The sequence below is a fragment of the Aythya marila genome (assembly GCF_965140915.1).
Source record: "Aythya marila genome assembly, chromosome: 14".
In the NCBI taxonomy this organism is placed as follows: domain Eukaryota; kingdom Metazoa; phylum Chordata; class Aves; order Anseriformes; family Anatidae; genus Aythya; species Aythya marila.
In genome coordinates this window covers 4041304-4053322 of record NC_139055.1, presented here as the reverse complement: position 1 = coordinate 4053322, position 12019 = coordinate 4041304, and the positions used below count along the sequence as shown (strand labels likewise).

At 37.5% G+C, this 12019-nt stretch overlaps 1 protein-coding gene across 1 annotated transcript in view; it reads right to left on the bottom strand.

Annotated features, from left to right (window-relative positions):
* The window catches only part of TENM2 (teneurin transmembrane protein 2), a 782568-nt gene that overhangs the window by 512867 nt on the left and 257682 nt on the right, over nucleotides 1-12019 (bottom strand). The window lies entirely within an intron of this gene.

The following is a 12019-nucleotide window of genomic DNA, read 5'->3' as shown; positions in this document are numbered from 1 at the left end:
CAGTATACCATAAGGATAGCTGCTGCAATTCATAACAGCATCTTGTAATAAAACAGCTTTATGCATCCCTCTCAAACTGTTTAGTGCTCAAATCTCATCAGATGGCTGAGTAAGCATTACACTTTGGGACAGTAAATCTCTGTTTCCAATATGGTCTATATTCACAGACATGTACTGTTGCGTTTGCTGTAAGACACTTCCAGCTAAGCACGCATATAAAAAAAATAGCAATATATGAAAATATCTGCATGCTATTTTGCCTAGTCAGTTATCTAGGCTGAAAACACATTAGGAGCTTTGAAGGACCAGCAGCTCAACAGCTACTCACTTCTACCAGAAAAAAGCTAATTTGAAGTTTGGGTTTATAAACATGGAAGTAATATCAAAGAGTTATCTTTATACATGTCACTGTCAATATGCACATCTTTATCCACATAACTAAGGCATACATAGGATTGCAATGACACATTCTGCTTGTTCTAGAGAAAAATTAAAAGAGAGAAAAGACTTAGTAAAGAGCAGCAAATCTGATTTCATGACCACAGATGATACTTTAAAGGCAGATACTCAAAGAGCTGTATCTATTTATCTGTATAGATATACGGATAGCTCATAGAAAACAAGACTAGCTCAACTGCAGCATGTAATTGAATCTGTAAGGAAAAAACACCGGGTATTACGGATGTTCCAATAAAACAGAAAAGGACATCACCAGACCTAATGGCTAGCAGTTGAAGCCACTTTTCAAAACCAAATGAGAAGATGGCATCTGTTTTTAGCATGGAGGTAGACTTCCCACAGAAGTTAGCCAGTGGAAAGAAACCATGGATTTTTTGCCTATTCATGTTTTCAAGACTCAGCAGTTTGACCCAGGTCGGAAACACCTGGTACTCTAAGGAAGAAAGAAGTTTTGGGTGTTTATTTCTTTTTCTTTTTACTAAAGTAATTGTATGTATTTGTGTCCTGTCACAATATTCGGAAGGCTTCTAAAATTGCATAATCCCCTTGAGGTGTCAGGATAACAAACAGAAATAAGAAAACTAATATAGTAATCATCACAACAGACAACTGGTGGTCCACTAAGTCTAGAATTTAATCCTCAACAATAGTAAGAGATTTCAAAAGAACATGGGGAAAAATAACAATTACAAAATAAACACCTAAAATCTGTTCCAAACACATTTGAGCAGGAAGCTGACTTGTGCATTGGAACAGGGCATACACTTATGCTTAACCCACCTTCTAAACACACCAAAAATATACATTTGTCTTATAGAATCACAGAATTGTCTAGGTTGGAAGAGACCTCCAAGATCACCAAGTCCAACCACTGACCTAACATTAACAAGTCCTTCACTAAACCGTATCACTAAGCTCTACATCTAAACATCTTTTAAAGACCTCCAGGGATGGTGACTCCACCACTTCCCTGGGCAGCCTGTTCCAATGCCTAACAACCCTTTCAGTAGAGAAGTTCTTCCTAATATCCAACCTAAACCTCCCCTGACACAACTTAAGCCCATTCCCCCTCGTCCTGTCACCAGGCACATGGGAGAACAGACCAACCCCCACCTCGCTACAGCCTCCCTTAAGGTATCTACAGAGTGCAATACAAACAGGAAGTTTAAACAAATGAATAATCCAAAGTATGCGTCTTTTGCCAGTTTTAAAATTGCAAATTTCTAATTTATTTAAATATTCCTTTCTTCTGTTTTGAGGAAGGATGAGGAGAAGCACATGGTCAATTTTTTGCATCAGAAACAAACAAACAAACAAACAAACAAGCATTAGAGGAATTCCAGATTTTTACAGCAAAATCAAAAGAATACTCTTTAATGCAAATTCTGGATTGAATAACTTGCCAAGACAAATTTGCTGGTACGTGCTTAGGACTCAGGGATAAATATGCCCTATTCCAACCCAGATCTAGCCTAAAAGCTTTTTAAGTCTGAGATTTTCATGGTCGTGTGTATATTCTTTTCATCAGCTTGAGAAAATTCAAAAATAATCAGTCCCTTCTCCAAACACATTTGACTGGAAAACATGCCCTAAAAAATATCTATGTAACTGCAGAGCCTTCTAATGACAGAAACACTAACAATGTGGAATGTGTGCAGAGCTTGTGTATTTAGCCATTTTTGTTATCAGGGTGAACCAAGAAATTGTATCAGTAAGCATATTCATTTAGAGTATTTATTTAGAAAAGTATTATTTATCTCCTTAGAATAAAATATTCCTTTTATGATGGATTTAAATATGAGAAAAAAAAACACATCAATGTGCCTAAATATTACAAAAATATTTGAAGAGTTTGGAAAAAAATAATTAAAAAATAGAGAAGGTCTAAGAAAATCAGAAATTATTACTTACAGTAGCCAAGGTTTTAGAATTCTATTATGTACTCAAACTAAGGGATAAGGAGAACAAAGTATCAAAGTATTTTTTCCAATGTTCATAGGCCCTAGTCTTATAGGGAGCAAACGCTACTCTTTTGTTTTGAAGCACAGTATCTTGCTGCTTGATACAAACCTGTAACTGTAATACATAGGAAGTACTTTTCCAGTAAGTTTTGAAAGGGTTTTGGATTAAAATGGTTACTGACCCTGTTCAAGAGTAGCCCCACAGCTCTCTAAAAAATTATTTTCCTGACTGTACATGCTAACTTCCTGAATTGATAGTGTTTAATTTAAGAACTTACCCTTTTTACCTAGTTTACATGACGTTCATGTAGTAGCTGTAAATGGTTAAAAATAAGAAAACTAGTTTAACAATAATCATGAGTCAATGAGAAGTCAAACATAGCAGCTATAATAATAATAATAAAAATAAAATAAAATTTAAAAAAATAATTTTAAAAAAAAAGAAGGTGTTTTAGCAGGTGGGGAAGGCAGAAGGGAAAAGTGTGAATCTATACATGCCTATATATTTACATCAGAAATCCCTGCATTCAAATTCTGTAATTTAGACTGCAAACAATACTGACTTTTAATAATGATCACTGGAGAAAAACTGCCAAGAATAACAAATTATTCCCAGAGAGAAACTGTGTGGGTACACAGAATTCACATATTATGTCTAGCTGTTTGTTGCTCATTCTACAAATACATATTAATATTAGAATAGCAGTCTGTTTTCCAGCACTGGTCATATTAATTATTACTGGAGTTCTCTGTCAGCTTCATAGGTTCTCAATGAAAAGTTTTTGAAGACAGTAGTTTATTAAACTCCAACTTCGTCTTTATTAGGCTCACCCAGAACAAGAATCCTGGTAATACTTTATCACAATTGATCACATTGTGTTTTTAACCTATTAGTTGATTATTGTCTTTCCATAGTAATGAAATTTTAAATACCTCAACATGCTGAATTGCAATGGCTATCTCTGCAGTGCCTAGTCCTGCAGGCTGGAGTGCATCCCCTGTAATTCAGTATCTATGTACAGTCTCAGAGGAGGACTCCTAATGGCCAAGATGCTGATACATATGCTGGCTCAACTAGTCAAATCGATATGAGAGCAAGAGTTGCACCTTAATTCAAAAAGCCTGTGTTAGAAAATCTAACTGCTCTATGATTAGTTCCAGCAGGTCTGGGCCACCAGACCCAGAAAATTAAGTTACAACATGTAAAGCTATAAAATGGTAAGGCACCAAGAAAGGAGGGAAGGGAAAAGAAAGAGAAAGGGAAGCGTAAAGTAAGAGATTCTCAAGATCGCCCAGTTTAAACTATCCTTTATATATCAGGGAGATTGCTGTTCAAAGGGGAAAGAAAAAATAAATTAAAAAAAAAAAAAAGAACAGAAGAAAAAAAAGAACAGAAAACTCTGAATGCATAGGTATTTCGGAGCACCCTCAAAACTGAGCCTATTCCATAATGTTTCCCTGAAAAGCCACTTCAACCATCCTGAGAATTACACAGAAGTTTTCTTATGATCTTATGTTATTGCAACTCTGTTCTAAAACAGCCACAGTTTTAGTTTACCTCATATTTATTAATAGATCTTAATGCTACATCTCTAAAGATCACTTGACTTATGCTACAGTAAAAATGAGAAGAGACACATTAGATTTTGGGTTAGATTTTCTTGTGTTTTCTTCTTCTAAAAGCATTCTTAGGGAGGGGTGTTTAGGTTTATTCTTTTAACTTATTTGCTTGTCTAGTACTGCTGCTATGTAGATCTATTATTAATGCTACCAACATTGTCAGTACAAGTTAGAAAGCAAGCCTAAAGAAATTAATGCATAAAGATGATAAAGATGATAAAATATACATTAATCAAAAAAAAAAAAAAAAAAAAAAAGAAACAAATGCAAAGTGTTTAAATCAAGTTATCAAGTTACAATGAGAACTACACAGTCTTTTATGAATTGGGGAAGAGGAAGGCAGAGGAGGAAGGTTTTGGTCAATATATTTGCTTTATTAATTAAGATGTATACATGTATATATATATATGTTGTCTCACCTTAATAAATATTTTACACTAGGATCGCATATCTCTCAGGTAACCATTAAAACCAAAGTAAATCTTTGTCCAACAGCAGTACAAGTTACTTGTGTGCACAGGTTATAACAGGAAGTTTGCCTTGAGGCCTTTTTCCCTTGCACAAGATACCCTACATATGATTTGATATTAAAGGCTTCCTCCTTAAGCTTCTCCCACCTGCCTCCATCTCGGGTTATGTACAAGTTATGTATGAGTTATGTACAAGTATGGATATACCAAAAAGAATCATATGCCAGAAAGCTACTCATAAACTGACACAACAAAAGAAAACTAAAAGATGTGATTCCTCTCCAAATAGAATATAAGGAAAGGTTTCCTGTAACATTTTTAATTCAAATCTATGTATGGAGAAACATTTAATTTTAAAAAGGTCACAGGTTCTAGAAAGAAAAATTAGAACTAAAATCAGTGAAATTCTGTTGGATCTGGAAGGGATAAACTAATTTGAACCTAATAGTTGAGTACAATTCATGCCTGACTGCAGAAGGCCTGAAACCTCATCTTGGTGCTATTAGGAATATAAACAAAGAAACAAAGCTGTTACCCTGAGAACCCCTAACAGCAACTATCACTTAAGTATAGCAGTACATTAGTTACTGCTGGACAGAGAATACCTGACCATGTAGACTTAAAACCTGGCCAACCTTAACCACTCCTATGAAATGCTCTTATTGCAATGTGCTCCTTCAAATGTCCAGTAAAGTATTTGGTGACAGACTTACAATGCGAAGAAGAACAAGACAAGAAAACAACGTTTATTTTTTGCAGCTATCAGTGCTGTCCTAAAGTAGTCTGTAAAAATAAAATGTATACAGTATGAAACACCCAAGAAATTCTGAATAGCATGGCGCACTGACACAACTTCATGTGAACGAAAACTGACTGCATTATGCTCAATTCCCACTCTCCCAGGATTTTACTGTAATAACAGTTATCTATTAGATGTTAATAAAAAGAATGGGCAGTTTAAAGGACAAATTTATAGCTATTGTTACAACATGTTACTTTTTTCTAATTCCTGTTCATATTTCAAATAGAATACAAAAAAGCACAGATTTTTAAGTATATGGAAATTAAAAAAAAAAGCTGATGTACAGAAAGGTATTGCCTGTTCTTTACTGAAATTATCTCAGCATGCAAAAAGAGATGCTAAGACATACAAAGCAAGATAATTAACTGTGGTTAAAAAAAAAAAAAAAAAAAAAAAAAAGTCAAAATATTTTAGAAGACCATTGGGCCCAGTCTAATATCATTGTGTTGTTTCAACTTACTTTAGTAACTCCAAACATATATTCTATTTGTTCTTACATTTCACAGCAGAGATTTACTGCTAAACTAGATCTGACCTGAGAATGAGAAAGCAGTCAATTCAGTATAACTGCTGGGTAATAAATTTTGCATCAGATGAAGCCTGGCATTTGGCTCATGCAGAAATACAAAAGCTATGAGCTATGAATGCCAAGTGAGGAACTGCACAATACTAATGTTTGCAATCACCCATTTGAAACCCAGTTTAAACTCCAATAACTCTGGAGAGAGCGCTCTTTTAAGCACAGTTTGGTTACAAAGCATACAGGAAGAAAGCCTGCCTTTCAAAGCAACCTCTTTAAGGAATGTTTTTCCACAATCTTTTTTTTTTTTCCCTTAAAGGAGATCTACCTTCATTCACCATGCTGTATCAGCAGATGAAGTCGGAAAGATGGTATTTTCTTTAAATAATATAAATATATATATATATGTGAAAGAAAGATAACTGGTTCTTTTTGATGTAAAATTACATGGCATACAGAAAAAAAAAATCACTAATTTCTACCTTCTGCTAGGATACGTCACAAGTTCCTATTCATCTTAAAATACTGCATTCAAAAAAGGAGTCCTCAACTTTTAAGGCAACTTGTAATGCTAGAATGCTCTCTCATACACTGAAGATCTTAATTTTTCAGATTGATTGACTAATGAATATCCAATGCAGGTACTAGATAACAAATATAGCTTAATACTGGGGAAAATCTCAGGCAAACTAATAGTTTAACTGTACACCTGACACGTAATTTTAGCCAAGAATCTGAAGACCTCTTTTGAGGGTGATCAGAAAATACGTTTGACACAGATACTAAACCTATTCTGAATTATTTGTATTAACACTATTATGTCAAAAAACAGACCTCAGAAAGAGAATTTCATTGTTTAGAAAAATCACAGATAAAATTATGTTAGGAAAAAGGACAATAAAAGTAATGCCAGACTAAAGTACTTTGCATAACAGAAAGTCTTGTCATCCTTCATGCCTTCACAGCAAAACTTCCAAATAACATACCAGAAGTGGCACCTAAAATAGAGAGGAACTTTCTTTGGTAGGTGGATTTGTCAACAACGTGCAGAAAAAGCTTATTCAAAACTTGCAATCAATGACAAAGATTTTAAGTTATATTCTCAGATCTAAACTGCCATCAGCGTTCCTAACATTTGCTTTATTGATACTAACCTTGAGAGATATTTATATTTCAACACTCTCTTTTCATGAACAATGAGAGTACCAAGCCAGAACTGAAGGACAACTAAAAGCTAAACCAAACCAAGATGATCTGTTTCAGACTTCTGAGCTCTGAGTATAGTTTGTGTTACAAGCATTTCATTGTGAAGACCTTGTAAACAAAAATGGTGGTACAACTTGGTCTTTTGCATAACATTTTGAAAACCAAACACCTTATGATCAGAAAACAGCTAAAAATAACTGCTTTGAGTAGTTCCAGTGTCAAGGTTAACCAAAACCAGATACAGCATCTCTTTTTGACAAGACTATAGCTATACTAGAATCATAGAAACATAGAATATCCTGAGTTGGAAGGGACCCTTAAGGATCATCAAGTCCAACTCCTGGCACCGCACAGGTCTACCCAAAAGTTCAGACCATGTGACTAAGTGCACAGTCCAATCTCTTCTTAAATTCAGACAGGCTCGGTGCAGTGACCACTTCCCTGGGGAGCCTGTTCCAGTGTGCAACCACCCTCTCTGTGAAGAACCCCCTCCTGATGTCAAGCCTAAACTTCCCCTGCCTCAGCTTAACCCCGTTCCCGCGGGTCCTGTCACTGATGTTAATGGAGAAAAGGTCTCCTGCCTCTCGACACCCCCTTACGAGGAAGTTGTAGACTGCGATGAGGTCTCCCCTCAGCCTCCTCTTCTCTAGGCTGAACAGGCCCAGTGACCTCAGCCGTTCTTCGTACGTCTTCCCCTCCAGGCCTTTCACCGTCTTCATAGCCCTCCTCTGGACACTCTCCAACAGTTTCATGTCCTTTTTACACTGTGGTGCCCAGAACTGCACACAGTACTCGAGGTGAGGCCGCACCAGCGCAGAGTAGAGCGGGACAATCACCTCCCTTGACCTACTAGCGATGCCGTGCTTGATGCACCCTAGGACACAGTTGGCCCTCCTGGCTGCCAGGGCACACTGCTGGCTCATATTCAACTTGCTGTCTACCACGACCCCCAGATCCCTCTCTTCTAGGCTGCTCTCCAGCGTCTCATCGCCCAGTCTGTATGTGCAGCCAGGGTTTCCCTGTCCCAGGTGCAGGACCCGGCACTTGCTCTTATTGAACTTCATGCGGTTGGTGATCGCCCAGCTCTCCAACCTATCCAGATCCCTCTGCAAGGCCTTTCCACCCTCATTCGAGTCCACAACTCCTCCAAGTTTGGTGTCATCAGCAAACTTGCTCAAAATACCTTCTATTCCTACATCCAGATCGTTTATAAAAATATTGAAAAGTACCGGCCCTAAAATGGAGCCTTGAGGGACCCCACTGGTGACCGCCCGCCAGCCTGACGCAGCCCCATTTACCATAACCCTTTGGGCCCTGCCCGTTAGCCAATTGCTCACCCATCGTATGATGTTTTTATTTAGCTGTATGGTGGACATTTTGTCCAGTAGGATCCTATGGGAAACCGTGTCAAAAGCCTTGCTGAAGTCCAAAAAAATCACATCAGCTGGTTTCCCTTGGTCCACCATACGGGTGATCTTATCATAAAAGGAAATCAGGTTAGTTAGGCAGGACCTACCCTTCACAAACCCATGCTGGCTGGGACCAATGACTGCTTTGTCCCCCAGGTGCGCCTCAATGAGTTCAAGAACCAACTTCTCCATGATTTTACCAGGCACTGACGTGAGACTGACAGGCCTGTAATTGCTAGGGTCTTCTTTCTGACCCTTCTTGAAAATCGGCACAACATTTGCCAGCTTCCAGTCTACCGGGACCTCTCCAAATTCCCAGGATCGTTGAAAAATAATGGAGAGAGGTTCCGCGATGACGTCTGCCAGCTCTTTCAGCACCCGGGGATGAATCCCATCCGGACCCATGGACTTGTAGGGATCCAGGTGGAGTAGCAAATCCCGCACACGTTCAGGGTCGGTTGGGAGTTTGTCATCCCCACCGTCCCGGTCCTCCAGCTCAGGGCACCCTGGGTCCCGAAGCCCATCATCGGCATTGAAGACAGAGGCAAAGAAGGCGTTAAGCGTCTCTGCTTTGCCTATGTCATTGTCTGTGAGGAGACCTTCCCTATCAAGGAGCGGCCCTATGTATTCTTTAGTTCTCCTTTTTCCATTCACATATCTAAAAAAACCCTTTTTATTTTCTCTCACAGACACAGCCAGCTTCAACTCTAGCTGTGCTTTGGCCACACGAACTTTCTCCCTACAAACACGAACAGCATCCCTGTATTCTTTCCATGACACCTGGCCCTCCTTCCAGTAGTGAAACACTCTCTGTTTCCGCCTAATCTCCATTAGAATGTTCCTGGTCAGCCACGCCGGCCTCCTGCCCCGCCTGCCTGACTTGCGATATTTAGGAATTGCCTGATCTTGTGCTTCTAGGAGGCATCGCTTAAAGAATGACCAGCACTGGTGGACATCGAGGCCTTCAAGAGCAGTTTCCCAGGGGACCTTGTTGACTAGTTCCTTGAGCAGCCTGAAGTCCGCTTTCCCCAAATCTAGGGATGAGGTTTTGGTGGCACTTTTCCTTCTGTCACCGTAAATTTTGAACTCAACCACTTCATGGTCGCTATGACCAAGGCGGCCACCAATCACCACATCTCCCATTTTACTAATGGAAAAGACAAAAACACTGAGCAAAATACCTAAAATTGCTTAAGAAATACTCCAGTCTTTTATAATGGAAGAATAAAAAAATCCCTAAAGACTATTTATTTAAAGCATGTTTATTTCCTAAAGAATTTAATCCCATCAAAATACCCACTCAAATTTAGAATAAATTTACATGTACAAATTTCTAGATGTCTGCAGCTGGAAACTGCGTAAAATGTAATGAACAGTACTTCCTAATGTATGAACCACACTTAGATCCAGATAAAATCAACGTATAAAAATAGAGCATGTCCCAAGTCTTAATCTATATCTACTTTCCAAGTTACCTCAAATATTAATGTCAGTAAAAGAACTTTACTAACAGATTTTCTAAAGAATTTTTTTCTAACATTAACAGAAGCAGGAAAGTAAGGAATTACTGATTTTATTATTATTATTATGAGAAAAAAAAATACTTTAGCTCTCTAAAATAAACTTTATTCATCTGGGCATAACAACACAGACTAGCAGGAACAAGTCTGTGGAGCGTTTCAATTCAGTTACCAACAATTTGCACTCCCCTTCATAAAGAGGGCAGATAAGAACACATTAAGAACAGGAGGAGGATGAACAGTTGTCAAATCAGTAATCAAGAAAAAAAGAACACCCTCATGAAATGTCGAATAATGACCTGGAAACTAAAATGAGGCACTTGAGCTGAAGCATCAATCATCCAGATAGGGAGAAGTAATATTTAGATGACTCCTGTACACAAAGGCTGAACAACCCACAGAGAAAATGGCTCCAGTAGCTTGTATGATCTAGTTGCAGTCTGATGCGCTATCTCTAGGTAAATATGTCTAAGCAAAGAAAGACCTTACAAGAACAGAGATTACCTCAGAAAAGAGAACTGGGTGTTTGACAGACAAAGCACAATGCAAACACTTTAAAATGTCTGTACACAAATGCAAGAGAAACAAGGGATTAGACAAGGGTTTAATTAATGATGCAAATTATTAGATACTTTGATTTAAAGGTGAAGGCAGACACTGACTGCCCGCAGAATGCTTTAAACAAGTTGTATGGCATGATAGGAAGTATAAAAAAATGACTTTTTATTAGACAGGAGATTACAGAGTTATCTCCACAGAGAAGTGGGATAACCTCCTAGAATTTCCTGAGTTACATAAAACACGGTAGTCACAACACTAGAAGTATTTAGTAGAGAACAATCATATGCCATTAACAAGCACACATATGAAATAATAATTTTAGCAATTAAGTGTGTACTAGATAATTTACCTTCTGTTCAAAGGGGCTCAAAAGAGCTATACTTTTATGCCTCAGTACTGTCTGTACCTTCCTGTATCTAGACTGTACCCAATTCTTGAAATAAAACTAAGCCAAGTAATTTATTTTAAAAGCAACCACATCTAATTGTTGACTGACGGACAATTTAATCAGGCTACCTGGTCAAGTTAACCAGATGATTAAACACTGTTCCTGTGAAATAACATTCAGTAATGGTTTCAACACAAAGACTTACGAAGACAAAGATTTACAAAGACAAGTAAATACCAAAATGAAAGTATAACTACATGCATGCATGCATGTATGTGTATAGTACAAAAGCATACATAGATAGGAAAGAAGACTTTTTCAACTAAAAATGTTTAGACTGTTAATTCATTCATTCATTAAATATAACACATTTAAAGCTAGGAATATTTTGTAAAAAGACAACATAACAGCCTTGCTTACAAGTTCACACAGGCAGGTTATTTCAAATACTAGTTGTAGGACCCCGGTGTTGTGATAACACACTATAGCCAATTATAAAAGTAATTGGATGGGTTTCCTCCTTCCAGTTTTCATGAGGTAAAGGGTAAGCAGTAAGAGTAAGCGTTGACAAAATGAAGCCAGAGGAAACAGCATTCACACATGTAAATTACGGAGCAGTTAGAAGAGGAAAGGAATGCCAAGGCACCTCATTAGTAATTAATATACATTGACCATATGGTGTTTTACCATAACAGTGTTTTAGTTATCTTTCCAGCACAGGTACCCTGTCAAAGAAAGACAAGTTTAAGTGAAAGCTCCATTATTATTACTAAAATCAATCTAGAAAACTGAATATATCATTAGCATATCCCAAGACACAAAACAAACACAAGACCTGACTAAGAGTTGCTAGCATTTGTTTTCAAATGTTTTGAATGGCGGATCCTGCTTTGGTTCATTTACAAATGGTGAATTCCAACAATATCAGAGATCTAAGAGAAAGAGCTTCCTACTTTAACACAAAACAGTTGCTAGTTTGAAGAAATGGTAAAACAGCATCCATTTTCCTACAGCTATTTCATTGAAACTCCTTGTAAAACTGGTACAGTACAACAAATAACATAAATGTCTACCAAGGATTACTGTAGAAGAAAACAGTTCTG